This window comes from Physeter macrocephalus, chromosome 21 (genome assembly GCF_002837175.3).
Source record: "Physeter macrocephalus isolate SW-GA chromosome 21, ASM283717v5, whole genome shotgun sequence".
NCBI lineage: Eukaryota > Metazoa > Chordata > Mammalia > Artiodactyla > Physeteridae > Physeter > Physeter macrocephalus.
This window is the reverse complement of record NC_041234.1, coordinates 21,749,647-21,766,015: the sequence shown is the minus strand read 5'-3', so window position 1 is coordinate 21,766,015 and position 16,369 is coordinate 21,749,647. Positions and strand designations below refer to the sequence as shown.

Here is a 16,369-nt window from a genome sequence, read left to right as displayed (position 1 = left end):
GGGGGAAAGCAGATGTTTAAAATAAAAGCTAGATTAGAAAAAAAAAATTTCATAGAGATATTGGGAGCATAAAGTTTTACAGCCAATATAGCCTGCTTAACAAAAAATTGCAGGGACAAAGGGTACTGTTCTCATTTCAACAGAATGACAGCTGAATGTCTCAGAACATGAAGTGGAAACATAAGCGTCTCAGACAACTTCCCCAGACAGCACAAATTAAAAAGAAGGAAAAGGCCAATGCCACTCTGTAACAGGACTACACTTGTGAGACTATAGTGGCAGGTCTAAGTGATAGCTAGGAAGACCAGACTTTTAAATACAAGTGCTTCCTCCCTTCCCACTGGGGACTTTCTGAACATGTTGGGAGGAATTTGAGAGGGATTGAAGTTCTTCAATTTTGGTTTTTTTTTTTTTGACCCGGCAATTCCTCCTCTATGACTTTTCCTTACAAAAATAAATAAATGTACAACATGTATTTATAAGATTACTAATTGCAAAATTCATTATTGGAATAGTGAAAGATGGAAACAATACAAATATTCATCAAAAGTGTTTTTCCATTTAGTCATTCATTCTACAAAATTTTTGAACACCTGCTATTTGCCAGGTGCTTGTCTAAGCATTGGAGATATAGCTGTGACCAAACCAAACCAGGTCCCTATCCTCAGGGAGCTTGCACTCTTCTGGGGAAGACAAACAATAAAATAAATTTTAGTGTACCCATACTATAGAATGCTATGATGTAGGTATATGTTATATGTTAGGTATATTTATATGTTATGTATATGTTAGGTATATTTATACTGAATTAAAACAAGGTCTATCAAGATATATATATATATATATATATATATATATATACACACACATATATATACTATATAATTTTTACTTATAAAAACAAGTTACAGAAGAGAATTATAATCTTCTGTGACTATAATAATAAAATGTATTAGACCATTCATAGGAAAACATCAGGATGAAAGGTACATGACAAGCTTTGAATGATGGAATTTCACCTCTGAAAATGCTCATTTGATTTTTTTTACAAGCAGTATTACATTTATAATAAAAATAAGTTATTAAAAAGAAACACTATAGAGGCTAAACCCTAGAAATGCTTTTTGAAAAATTGTTATTGGGATTTTATATTTATCCTGTGGCTGTTGAACGTAGGGAAATTCAGGTAAAACTTTTGTATATATGGGGGTACAAAAATTATAATTATGACTTCAGAATAATTCCTTTTGACCTCAACCAAATGGGAATGCAATGTGAAGAAAATAATTTTTGAGGTAAACTATGTCATTAAAGCTCCACATGGATAGAGCAGTGTTGTTCCCGTCATGATGACACACATCAACTTTTGGAGGGACAGAGCAGAGCTATTTAGAGCTGTTCTGTTTTACGTATCATTTGTTTACTGCTGAGCTCAAGGACGCATCCCTTTTTAAATGCCTTTCTTAGCAATTAAATATCATTGTCCATTGGGTTCAGAAACTGTCCCATTGATGGCTTTGCTTTCTACATTTATGTTGTATTTCCAGAGAAATAATCTAAATATCCAGCAACAGGGGATTAGTTAAATAAATGATGTTATTGTGCAGTCACTTTTCACTTGACTCTCAGCTATACTTTCGATGCTCTTCTCTGTATCACAGGTGGTTAGAAACCAGTAAACTACATTTTCCATATTCCCTTTCAGCTTGCATCGCATGAGGTTTGCTACTGGGAGGCACTGGTGGGGAGACTATAAGGTGGAAAAGAGAGTAGCCTTTTTGTCTGTCTCTAGGGGTCCTTCCAATAGCAATAGAGGCAGCAACAATGACTACAGGCAACTCTTTGTTCCCAAAACATCTGTGGCAGTTTTAAGAGATTAGTAAGGCTATGGACTCCTGGGTTTCTACTCAGTGGTAGTAGAGGCAGCAGTAGTACCTCTCACAGATCAGCATTGAGTGTCACAAGTGCAATGGCCCACATATGGGCTCCAGCCCCAGGAGTGGTGGCAGCTTTCAGGTTTCTAGGTAGGACACACTGTGATCAATTGTTTGCAGAACTGGAAAGAATTCTTTCTCTCCCTGTTTCCACGCCCTTTTGCAATGTGACTTTGCAGTTTTTCACATAAAAAGTGGAATCTGTTTCTCTACTCTTGGAATCTGGGCTGGCCTTGTTCCTTACTTTGAACACTAGAAGGTAGAGAAAATGGCACTGTGATAGGCCCAAGCCTAGGTCCCAAGAGGACTCTTGGGCTTCTGCTCATTCTCTTGGAGCCACGTGACTGCCATGGAATAAGCCCACACTGGCCTGCTAGAGAGTGAGAAACCGTGTGGGTCTGAGTCTAGCCAGTCCTCTTGTCCCAGCTGAGGTCCCCAAACATGTAAAGGAGCCCAGCCAAGATCAGCAAAGCCAACCCACAACCAACTGTAGATGCATGAGGGCCCTCAACTGAGACCAGAGAAATACCTAGATGAATCCAGCCTAAATTGTTAACCACAGAATTTTTTCTTAAGTAAATTCTGGTTTTACACGAGTAAGTTTGAAGTGGTTTGTTACATAGTGATAGCTAACTAATATATACCTTTCTCTCTATTTTTTTTAGCATGTTTTGTAACTTTGTAGCAAGTTACTAGCATTAAGTCTGTTCCTGCATTAAATGTATAGAGTGGTTTCTGTTTGCCTGCTGGATACTGACTGTTACAAATGCTATGTCCATAGAATGGAATTCCATCAGATTAATGTTCAAGTAGAATACTTTGACATAGGGAAATTCCCATAGTATGTTTTTAAGTGAAAAATGAAATTATAAAAAGTACATATAGTATGATGCCAATTTGGAGATAAATATACACACACACACATAAATAGTGATAATTATTACCTCATGATCTGATATCTAATCACTTTGTGATTTTTTTCCTTTACTCTTTACATTTTCTGCATTTACTAAATGCTTTGTGAAAACATGTATTTCCTTTATCATTAGAAAAAATTTTATTTATTTTATTTTAATTTATTTTATTGAAGTATAGTTGATTTACAATGTTGTGTTAATTTCTGCTGTACAGCAGAGTGATTCAGTTAAATATATATATATATATATACACACACACACACACATTCTTTTTCATATTCTTTTCCATTATGGTTTATCACAGGATATTGAATATAGTTCCCTGTGCTGTACAGTAGGCCCTTGTTGTTTATCCATTCTATATATAATAGTTTGCATCTACTAACCCCAAACTCCCAGTCCATCCCTCCTCCACCCCCCCCACCTTGGCAACCACAGTCTGTTCCCTATGTCTCTGAGTCTGTTTCTGTTTTGTAGATAAGTTCATTTGTGTCATGTTTTAAATTCCACATATAAGTGATGTCATATGGCATTTGTCCTTCTCTTTCTGACTTACTTCATTTAGTATGATAATCTCTAGGTCAGTCCATGTTGCTGCAAATGGCATTATTTCATTCTTCTTTATGGCAGAGTAATATTCCATTGTATATATGTACCACATCTTTATCCATTCATCTGTAAATATATATTTAGGTTGTTTCCATGTCTTGACTATTGTGAATAGTGCTGCTGTGAACATAAGGGTGCATATATCTTTTTGAATTATAGTTTTGTCTGGATATACGCCCAGGAGTGGGATTGCTAGATCATATGGCAACTCTACTTTTAGTTTTCTGGGGAACCTCCATACTGTTTTCCATAGTGGCTGCACCAATTTACATTCCCACCAACAGTGTAGGAGGGTTCTCTTTTCTCCATACCCTCTCCAGCGTTTGTTATTTGTAGATTTTTTTTAATGATGGCCATTCTGACTGGTGTGAGGTGCTACCTCATTGTAGTTTTGATTTGCATTTCTCTAATAATTAGCAATGTTGAGCATCTTTTCATGTGCCTGTTGGCCATCTGTATGTCTTCTTTGGAAACATGTCTATTTAGGTCTTCTGCCCAGAAAAAAATTTTATTTTAAATTGTTAATTTTTCAGGATATCTAGATTGATATTTGGTTTGGGGGAGCCATGATGCTTTCTGTAACTCCCTCTTTAGCAATGTATACAGAATGAGTGGGATTTATTTTTTGTGTTTTTTTAAAAAAATAGGTGACAGGGGAAGAGTGTCTTACATCTGCTAACAGTGTCCCAAGCTAGGTTGCAGTCACCCTTGTTGCCCTGTAATCCATAATCACACAGTAGCATATGAAGTGGGACATAAACCGTATTTTTCTTTCTACTTTCTAAATCCTTCAAGTCACCTGACAACAAAGCTGCTGAAGTATCTTCTTGACATGTATCCCCTACATGTGTCCAGCTCTAGATAATTCACTTAGCAGGTGTATAAATCTTTGATTACTCATAATCTTCTATTAAAAGGATGTTATGCCTTTATACTGACTTCACTACCTGTGTAAATGCTGTATTTATCCTGTGACATAAAAGATATAATTGATGGAAATGTGACTCAGAAGAATTCAGCCAAAAGGTAATAGTTCCAGATATACAGGTTCTGTGCAGTTTTTTTTTTTATGAGTTAATTAATTTGTTTATTTTTGGCTGCATTGGGTCTTCCTTGCTCTGCACGGGCTTTCTCTAGTTGCGGCGAGCGAGGGCTACGCGTTGCGGTGCGCTGGCTTCTCATTGCAGTGGCTTCTTCTGTTGTGGAGCATGGGCTCTAGGGCACTCGGGCTCAGTAGTTGTGGCTCTAGAGCACAGGCTCTGTAGTTGTGGCACATGGGTTTAGTTGCTCCGTGGCATGTGGGATCTTCCCGGACCAGGGCTCGAACCCGTGTCCCCTGCATTGGCAGGCGGGTTCTTAACCACTGCGCCACCAGGGAAGTCCGTTTTTTAACCATTTTAGTCATTTATATCGTAATGTTTATTGACCCTGTTTTTCAAACCTAAAGATTGATTAGTGTTCACTGACTTCAGTGGGAATATTCTCTACATAATGGTGACTAATGTATTTTAGTTAGATTCATTTATTAGAGAAGGATCTTTGTACTTTAATAAAACAATACATAAAAATGAGTATGTTGAAATTCCTTCTATTTACAGTGAAATGTACTTTAGATAGTCAACCATGCAGATGTTAAATAACCCAGACCAGAGCCCCATCTTATTTAAATGTATAAGTGGCTAAATTTAAGGTGAAGACTGGGCCAGCATGGCTGAAGCAGAGTGGAACATTGAGCTGATTATCAATGAATTAACCTCTAAATTCAGTCCATATGCATGACCCTGATCCTAAACTTCTTTTTGTTAGAACTATCCCCGTCGGTGAGCTGATGGCTGCCAATAATTGGGTTATATCGTGATCATAATTAGAAACATTTATTGATCGACTGTTGGCGTCAGGATTTGAATGCAAACAGTCGCATGGAGGTGCCTGCACTCTTGACAATGGGTTTTGAAGGCAGACTGACTGGGTTTCCTCCTGGCCTCTGCCACTTACCAGTCTTCACATCTGTAACATGGGGATATCAGTAGTTACTACCTTATTGTCTTCACATGAAGCAATATATGTGAAGTGCTTGGAATAGTTATGGCATAGTGGGTGTTCAATAAATATTAGTCGTTAATGTAATAGCAGTGTGCCAACTCCTAATTACAAAAGCTTAGACCTAAAAGGAACCTCAAAGATGATTAAGTTCACTATTTTTCAACTGCAGGTCACAACTTGTAAGTGAACTGTGAAATCAATTTAAGGGCTCACTCCCAGCACTTAATAAACCAAATAAGAGTATAATCAAATAGAAATTATCAAAGTGCATTGCATGTAATAAGGGTAAGTGTTGTTTCATGAAACATTTGTTTTGGAGAGATAGCAGACATTATTGATGCTCTGCTCACATCACCTCAGGTCTCTTTTGCTGGTTCTGCCCATCCCTCGGTGTCTTTGTGCTTCTTTCCGAAAGAATCGTCCCTGTAGTTTTTCAGAAAACCTCCCTTCAGCTACTGGAGACATGGTAGCCCAATGTATTTGTATTATTTATCTGTTGTTGCATAATAAATTTTTCAAAAACCTCGTGACTTAAAATGACAACATTTATTATCTTACACAATTTCTGAGGGTCAGGAATCCAGAAGTAACTTAGCTGGGTGGTTCTAGCTTAGAGAGTATCATGAGATTTCAGTAAAGCTAATAGCTGGGGCTGCAGTCATCTCAAGGTTTGACTGGGGCTGGAGGATCTGCCTTCAGACTCACTCCTGTGGTTGTTGGCAGGCCTCAGTTCCTTGCTGGCTGTTGGCTGGACGCCTGAGGTCCTTGTTATGAGAGTCCATGTCATGGACCTCTTTATAGGACTGCTCATAAAATGAGACCTTGCTTCCCACAGAGGCAGTGAAGAAAGAGAGAATCCAAGATGGAAGCCACAGTCTTTCATATCTTAATCTCAGAAGTGACATACCATTACTTCTGCTGTATTTCATTTGTTATAGTGACCAATCATGGAACAGCGTAGGCAGGAAGGTGTGAGTACTACAAGGCCGGGATCATTGGAGGCCACCTTTGGGGACTGGCTACCACAGGTACCATGAACTTAAACACCTGGGAGGTTACATCCTGCTGGGGTGGCCTGTAACCAGTGATTGACTAGGGATTAAATATGAAAGCCCAGCTTTCTTGTCTCAAAGCGAGTCAGTCTCTGGTGTATTTTATTCTCCAGAGCTTCCCATGGGATCAGGCTGAGGCTGAGACTTCACCTGAAATTTGATCCTTGGTTGATTTCTGCACCTTTCCTGCTCTGCCACCTCTATTCCCATACCACTTTCTCCCGAAAACATCCTTGATAAATCATTTGCAATCAAATCCTTATCTCAAGGTCTGCTTCTGGGAAACCCAACCTAGGGCAAGGTTGTGTGTGTGTGTGTGTGTGTGTGTGTGTGTGTGTGTGTGTGTGTGTGTACTGGATCAATATAAAACATTTCTTACTGTAAGTCATGGTTAAAAATGTTGAATTTTTTAAAAAAATAGTTTGATCTATATCCATTCCTTCATTTTACAACTTAGTAAACTGCAGCCCAGGCAGGTAAAGTGATTAACGCAATATTACCCAACCCTTAGTGGTTAGATGAGTCCTTGGTTTTATTTTGATTTCCTGTGCTTAGCCTCTGCTTATAAAATCACTTCCATTGGATTGAACTTCAACTCTGCCACTTGATAATTGTGTGACTAAAGTAAATTCAGTCCTTCTGGGCTTTAGTCCCCTGATCTGTAACATGAGGATAATAACTGCTCTGAGTAGAAGGAAAAGGTTGGATCAAAATGAAATCAAATTCAGGCTTCACCACTCACGGGCTTTCCCCGCCCCACCCCCAGTTTTTTTTATTGTGATAAAATACACATAACAGAAAATGTACCACCTTAACCATTTAAGTACAATTCAGTGGTATTAGGCACATTCATATTGTTGTGCAACTATCACCACCATCCATCTACAGAACTCTTCATCTTGCAAAACTAAAACTCTATAACCATTAAACAATAATTCCCCATCCCCCCTTGCCCTAGCCCCTGGGAACCACCATTCTACTTCCCATCTCTATGATTTACCGCTCACTGGCTTTTTGTCCTTAAGCAAACAATGCGTTTTCATTCCCCTCATCTTGGATGAAAAGAGACTAATACTTTCTAGTGTACAGTTTATCAAAATACCTGGTTTTTATAACCAATGGCAGCTGGAATTATTATCATGTACATGGAAGTGCTTTGTAAACTGTAAAGCACCATAAATATGTGAGTCATTGTGGTTATTGTTATAACACTACACATTAATAGGACCCCAAATTCTGCTTATTCATATAGGGTTATATATCAAAGCATTATAAATTTTTGATCAACCTCGTCATTATTTTAAAACAAACTACATTAATAGTATCACCAAGCTTGTTTTCCTCTGGAAAAAAAATCAATTTTTCTTTATGGGAAAATTATCTGAAAAATCTTTTTCTAAATGAGTGATTTTGTATTTTAAGTAATTTTTAGTTATGTGGAAAAGCATACGAAAGATAAATTGTAAATATGTGAGGTGTTTTAGTTCTTTGTATCTCTGGTAATATTTCTGACAGTAAGGGAGAATTTGATAATTTTTAGCTTCCAGGGACACTTCTTCTTTGAGTAAAGAAGTGGAGTGATTTTACAGTGTGTATTAACATGAGCTTATATCTCCATTTGGAGCTACCACAACTCTGTCCTGATGGATCAAATATTTCAAAATTTTAAGGAGAAACAGATAAATGGATCATATAAACAGAAATTTTAGCAGAAACCAGAAGAAAAGATGTTTTAAAATGTAATAATTTGAGGCCTATATTTAGAAAAGAACCTATTTGCACTTGGGTTCGCCTGTCTGCAAATTAGAAGAATGAATTTGCCTGCACAGGGAAAAAATAAAGCCTGATTATGGCTGAGGGTCTGTAAAACTAGTTTTTGGTTTTGGGGGTTTTTTTTGTTTGTTTGTTGTTTAGTTAAAAAACAACTGAGTTCATTGAAAACTACAGCCTTCTCTGTGAAGAAACAAGCACCCGTATACAATTCTGGTGGAAAAGAGTAAATATATCTCTTATGAAAGGCAATTTGGCAGTATTCATCAAAATTACACATCAGTTTGGACCCGGGAATTCTTCTGGACATGTACATGTGTGCACGTACATGTCACTTATTCTGTCAAGTGTTTCTTTTGTAGCTGAATAGATTATATAGATTATTATATTATATATAATACAGGGTCTCTAAGCAGACCTAAGGAGACTGGGAAAACTTTTACAGGCATCAAAATGAACATTTATCTACCAAATGTGTGCACACACATATATAACAAAATGTATATGCAAGGTTGTTCATTGTAGTTTTTTTTTAAACTTTGATAATAGATAAAAATTTGGAAGCCACCCAATGTCCATCAATTTAGGATTGGTTTAAGAAATTATGATACATCCACACAATAAAATACTCTGCAATTATGAAAAGATTGAGGCTGCTTTTTCTGTGCTGATGTGCTACAAACTCTAAAATATATTATTAAGTAAAAATGTCAAGATGTAATACAGTGCATATGCTGACTTTTATGTAAAAAGGGAGGAAATGTTAATATTTATGTTCAAACACTGGTAGGATAAGCAAACAAAATACCCACTTTCTCAAAAGTAGAGATAAAATAATAAAATGCACATGTTCAGTCCTTCCCTCTGCATAAGAAAATGTACTAATAATTGAAAAAAATTGTTCTCAGCATTTGAACTTGTCTCCGAGATGGTCAGGCATCAGTCTCCCAAACCCAGAGGTAGGTGTGAAGCTGAGTGGGCCCCTTGAAACCATTTATATGTCTTCAAAAAAGATGATGAGGTGATGTGCTAAAGATTGAAAAACATTACTTTTGCAAGTCTTTGGGCACATGAATGTATTTGTAATGTACTGGTTTTTCTCTTCCTTTGGGGACTCAGACAAAACTGAGGGAGAAAGAGTTTCATTTTTATATCCTCTTATACAGTTTTACTCTTCACTAGCAGAATACAGAATTGAGCTTATCAGTAGCAACTCATAAAATTATTCTGCACATCTCACCACTTAGGTTATCTGTTACCTTGTTTAGTAAACCACAATTGAACAGTTATTCTTGTCCTAATATTCCCTGCCTCACCTAGCACCAGGTCTCATTTAACAGATGCTCAGTAAATATTTGCTGAATTGAGCCACCTGCTTTATTTTACATTGATAAAATCATCCAGATGCAGATAAAATGTTAAAATGACTTACATTTCAGTTGTGAAATTAAAATCCAGAACTATGGCTTTCCTTTTGAAATAAGAAATGCTTATCTCAGAAAATCCTTAGTTTATCATTTTGGAAAATATGGTCTTATACTTTGATTTCCAATCCCTAGATAATTGAGGCAAAACGATTATCAGTGCTTCTGAAATTTAAACCAGTGGTAGAGACATGTATTAAATGTACTGATTTGTTTTTTCAGGATATATTTAGTCCTCTTGTATATTGTTTCTTTATTTTTTCTTCTGGTCCAAGTTGGTGGTCAAGATTAATTTACAGAGGTTTCTAAAGTAACTAAATTATTGCCAGCTCTTGGACAACTGCAATTGCCTTTTCAATTTCAAACCTTAGAAACAGAACTCTACCAAAGAACACCTTCTCATTAATTCAATTTGCTTCAAATTTGGTACCTTCCATGGACAAAATCATACAATTGGTGATAATTATACTATTGAATGCATAAAATCTAGATTCCAGACTCGGAGAAAGGTTATAGACTAGAAAAAAATATTTGCAAATTATGTATCTGATAAAAGTCTTATATACAGAATATATAAAGAAGTCTTACAGCTCAATAACCAGGCAAATAATAAACTTAAAAACGAGGAAAAGATTTTAATAAGTATTTCACCAAAGAAGACATACAACTGGCTAAGAAGTACATGAAAAGATGCTCAATATCATTAGTCATTAGGGAAATTCAAATAAAAAATAAAATGAAGTGCCACCTTACATCCACAAGAATGGCTACAATCAGAAAGACAGACACTGAAAAGTGTTAGGGAAGATATGGAGAAATGGGAACTGGCAGATATGTAAAATAGTACAGCAACTTTGGAAAAAGTTTGGCAGTCTCTTGAAAAGGCAAACATGCATTTACCACATGACCCAGCAATTCTACTCCTGAGTATGTAGCCAAGAAAAATGAAAGCATTGTTCATTAAAGGACTTATATGTGGATGTTTATAGCAGCATTATTTATAGTAGTGAAAAACTGAAACAATCCAAATACCCATCAACTTAAAGAGTAAATAAACAAATTATGGCATATCTATACAATGGAATTTTATTCAGCAATAAAAAGGAACAAAGGACTGATATATGCTACAACATGGATGAACCTCAAGAACTCTTTGCTAAGGGAAAGAAACCAGACACAGACTACATGTTGTATGAGAACTGGCAAATCTATAAACATGGAAATTAGATAGTGGTTGCCTGGAGCTGGAAGTGAGAATCGAGATTGACTAAAAGTGGGTAGGAGGAATCTTTTTGGGGTGATAGAAATGTCCTAAAATTGGATTTTGGTGACGGTTACAAACTATAAAGTTACTAAAAAGTATTTAATTGTACAGTTAAAACAATTAAATTTTATGATATAAAATTACATCTCAATAAAGCTATCAAAATATTTTAAATTTGGTTTACAAGGTATTCTGTTTGACATTTTATCCTGAATTTTTTTCTTACTTAATTATCAAACTTATATTTGAGGATGTGTTTGCATATCTATTTTTAATTAAGGAATATGTGTTCATTGAAGAAAATTCAGAAACTATATACAAGAAAAACCCTTCTATAATTCTACACCTAAATCTAAACACTGTCAATATTTGGGTGTATACCTTTTGTAGAGGGCATCCATCATAGTCCTCCTATTCATGATTGCCCATTAGTTTTTGGATAGTCTTTCTTTTTTTTAATTGACATATAGTTGATTTACAATGTGTTAACTTCTGCTATACAGCAAAGTGATTTAATTATATATATATGTATATATATACACACACACACACACACACACACATTCCTTTTCATATTAACTTCCATTATGGTTTATCAGAGGATAATGAATATAGTTCCCTGTGCTATGCAGTAGGACCTTGTTGTTTATCCATTCTATATATAATAGTTTGCATCTGCTATCCCCAAACTCCCACTCCATCCCTCTCCCACACCCCATTACCCTTTGGTAACGAAAAGTTTGTTTTCTATGTCTGTGAGTCTGTTTCTGTCTTAGATGAGTTCTTTTGTGTCATGTTTTGGATTCCACATATAAGTGATATCATATGGTATTTGTCTTTCTCTTTCTGACTTCACTTAGTATGATAATCTCTAGGTCAGTCCATGTTGCTGCAAATGGCATTATTTCATTCTGTTTTTAAAAATAAATTTATTTATTTATATGTTTTTATTTTTGGCTGTGTTGGGTCTTCGTTGCGGTGCGCGGGCGTGGCTTCTTTTGTTGTGGAGCACGGGCTCTAGGCTCGCAGGCTTCAGTAGCTGTGGCACGCAGGCTCAGTAGTTGTGGCTCTCGGGCTCTAGAGTGCGGACTCAGTAGTTGTGGTGCACAGGTTTAGTTGCTCCGGGGCATGTGGGATCTTACCGGACCAGGGCTCAAAACCGTGTCCCCTGCATTGGCAGGCAGATTCTTAACCACTGCGCCACCAGGGAAGCCCTATTTCATTCTTTTTATGGCTGAGTAGTATTCCATTTTATATATGTACCATATCTTCTTTAGCCATTCATCTGTCAGTGGACATTTAGATTGTTTCCATGTCTTGGCTATTGTAAATAGTGGTGCTGTGAACATGGGGGTGCATGTTGGATAGTCTTTCTATAGTCGGACACTGTGATGGTTTTAAAACCCATCTGAAAATTTTTGATTCCTCCCTCCTATCAAAAGACAGAGTCTAGTCCCCTTTTTCTTGAACCTAGGTGAGCATTTGTGATTATCTCAGTGACTAGAATGTGGCAGAAATGATACTGTGTGACTTTGGACCTTAGGTTATAAAAGGCTGTGCCACTTCTACATAGCTCCCTCTTTGGGGATGCTCACCCTTGAAACCTAATCATCATGTTATAAAGAAGCCCAGGCCCCATGATATCAAATACTGGCTTCCCAAGTATCACCAGAATGGCACATTGATACGAGAAAGCTGAGTATATTGCTTAAAGCACTACCTCATGGAGTCTGAGAGAGTCTCAGAGAGGGAAGACAATACATCTGGTGCTATATGGAGAGTTGGGAGGTTGGATTAAAGTGAGTCTTTCAATATAGGGGCTCCATTCTGTTTGGGTAAGAATCTTAGGCTTGGTGGCCATAAGCTGAGTATTTTGAGGTTAGAGGCTCAAAGATTCTTGGTATGTAAACTCTTCTGTTGAAAAGTGATAGGTCTTTCAGGAAGTTCCTATAAAGAACAATCATTTTATTTGCAACTTTTATCTTGCTGGGCAGCAGTCTACTAGAATACTAAAGTTATGCTAACAATTACAATGGAATAGTAAACTCAGTTGAATGTAGAAAGTAAGCTGTGTAGCGGTAAATAGTATGACTCTTTATGGAGAGGACACATGTAGGTATCTGGCCGATAGCCCCAGGTAAAGTCACAGCCTGAAAACCATGATCAGTCACTAGACATGTGAGTAAGCTGTCAGAGGATTCTAGCCTGCAGTTACACTGAGTCAAACAGGCTAACTGTCCCCTCCAAACCTTGCACAAATTGCAGATTTGTGAGCAAAATTAATGTTGTTGTTGCTTTAAGCGGCTGAATTTTTTGGATGGTTTATTACACACCAATAACATAACCAGAATGAGGAAATTTCCATATCTGAGTCCAGATTTTCCAACATGGGAGTAAAACCTCAAATTTACTGAGGAGCAGGGGCAGGAGCTTCAAGACTAGGGCAGTGCAAAAGCTCAAGAGAGTGTATATTCATCTGTGTTTATCACTGCTGTGTTTCCTGAACATGCCTATAAAACATACTGAAGAATAGTGCTTCATATTTGCCATGTGGATGACAGGCTCTTGGTGCTCCAGCCAGGCGTCAGGGCTGTGCCTCTGAGGTGGGAGAGCCAAGTTCAGGACATTGGTCCACCAGAGACCTTTCAGCTCCACGTAATGTCAAACGGCGAAAAACTCCTAGAGATCTCCATCTCAACACCTAGACCCAGCTTCACTCAACAACCAGCAAGCTACAGTGCTGCACACCCTATGCAAAACAACTAGCAAGACAGGAACACAACCCCACCCATTAGCAGAGAGGCTGCCTAAAATCATAATAAGGTCACAGACACCCCAAAACACCAGACGTGGACCTGCCCACCAGAAAGACAAGATCCAGCCTCATCCACCAGAACACAGGCACTAGTCCCCTCCACCGGGAAGCCTATACAACCCACTGAACCAACCTTAGCCACTGGGGGCAGACACCAAAAACAAAGGGAACTACGAACCTGCAGCCAGCGAAAAGCAGACCCCAAACACAGAAAGTTAAGCAAAATGAGAAGACAGAGAAACACACAGCAGACGAAGGAGCAAGGTAAAAACCCACCAGACCTAACAAATGAAGACGAAATAGGCAGTCTGCCTGGAAAATAATTCAGAATAATGATAGTAAAGATGATCCAAAATCTTGGAAATAGAATGGAGAAATTACCAAGAAACTTTAACAAGGACCTAGAAGAACTAAAGAGCAAACAAACAATCATGAACAACACAATAAATGAAATTAAAAATTCTCTAGAAGGGATCAATAGCAGAATAACTGAGGCAGAAGAACGGATAACTGACCTGGAAGATAAAATAGTGGAAATAACTACCGCAGAGCAGAATAGAGAAAAAAGAATGAAAAGAATTGAGGACAGTCTCAGAGACCTCTGGGACAATATTAAACGCATCAACGTTCGATTATAGGGGTCTCAGAAGAAGAGAAAAAGAAAGGGACTGAGAAAGGGAAGAAATTAAACACAAAGAACAAATATTAAAAGCAGCAAGGGAAAAACAACAAATAACATACAAGGGAATCCCCATAAGGTTAACAGTTGATCTTTCAGCAGAAACTCTGCAAGCCAGAAGGGAGTGGCAGGACATATTTAAAGCGATGAAAGGGAAAAACCTACAACCAAGATTACTCTATCCAGCAAGGATCTCATTCAGATTTGACAGTGAAATTAAAACCTTTACAGGCAAGCAAAAGCTCAGAGAATTCAGCACAACCAAACCAGCTTTACAACAAATGCTAAAGGAACTTCTCTAGACAGGAAACACAAGAGAAGGAAAAGGCCTACAATAACAAACCCAAAATTGTAAATATTTATGCACCCAACATAGGAGCACCTCAATACATAAGGCAAATACTAACAGCCATAAAAGGGGAAATCGACAGTAACACAATCATAGTAGGGGACTTTAACACCCCACTTTCACCAATGGACAGATCATCCAAAATGAAAATAAATAAGGAAACACAAGCTTTAAATGATACATTACACAAGATGGACTTAATTGATATTTATAGGACATTCCATCCAAAAACAACAGAATACACATTTTTCTCAAGTGCTCATGGAACATTCTCCAGGATAGATCATATATTGGGTCACAAATCTAGCCTTGGCAAATTTAAGAAAATTGAAATCATATCAAGTATCTTTTCTGACCACAACGCTATGAGACTAGATATCAATTACAGGAAAAGATCTGTAAAAAATACAAACACATGGAGGCTAAACAATACACTACTTAATAACGAAGTGATCACTGAAGAAATCAAAGAGGAAATCAAAAAATACTTAGAAACAAATGACAATGGAGACACGACGACCCAAAACCTATGGGATGCAGCAAAAGCAGTTCTAAGAGGGAAGTTTATAGCAATACAATCCTACCTTAAGAAACAGGAAACATCTCGTATAAACAACCTAACTTTGCACCTAAAGCAATTAGAGAAAGAAGAACAAAAGAACCCCAAATTTAGCAGAAGGAAAGAAATCATAAAGATCAGATCAGAAATAAATGAAAAAGAAATGAAGGAAACAATAGCAAAGATCAATAAAACTAAAAGCTGGTTCTTTGAGAAGATAAATAAAATTGATAAACCATTAGCCAGACTCATCAAGAATAAAAGGGAGAAGACTCAAATCAATAGAATTAGAAATGAAAAAGGAGATGTAACAACTGACACTGCAGAAATACAAAAGATTATTAGAGATTACTACAAGCAGCTGTATGCCAATAAAATGGACAACCTGGAAGAAATGGACAAATTCTGAGAAATGCACAACCTGCTGAGACTGAACCAGGAAGAAATAGAAAATATGAACAGACCAATCACAAGCACTGAAATTGAAACTGTGATTAAAAATCTTCCAACAAACAAAAGTCCAGGCCTGATGGCTTCACAGGCGAATTCTATAAAACATTTACAGAGAGCTAACACCTATCCTTCTCAAACTCTTCCAAAATATAGCAGAGGGAGGAACACTCCCAAACTCATTCTATGAGGCCACCATCACCCTGATACCAAAACCAGACAAAGATGTCACAAAAAAGGAAAACTACAGACCAGTGTCACTGATTAACATATATGCAAAAATGCTCAACAAAATACTAACAAACAGAATCCAACAGCACATTAAAAGGGTCATACACCATGATCAAGTGGGGATTATCCCAGGAATGCAAGGATTCTTCAATATCCGCAAATCAGTCAATGTGATACACCATATTAACAAATTGAAGGAGAAAAACCATATGTTCGTCTCAATAGACGCAGAGAAAGCTTTTGACAAAATTCAACACCCATTTATGATAAAAA

General features: G+C 37.2%; 1 long non-coding RNA gene across 1 annotated transcript in view; it reads left to right on the top strand.

Moving 5' to 3' along the window:
- Positions 1 to 16,369, top strand: part of LOC114484687 (uncharacterized) — a 104,871-nt gene that overhangs the window by 6,165 nt on the left and 82,337 nt on the right. The window lies entirely within an intron of this gene.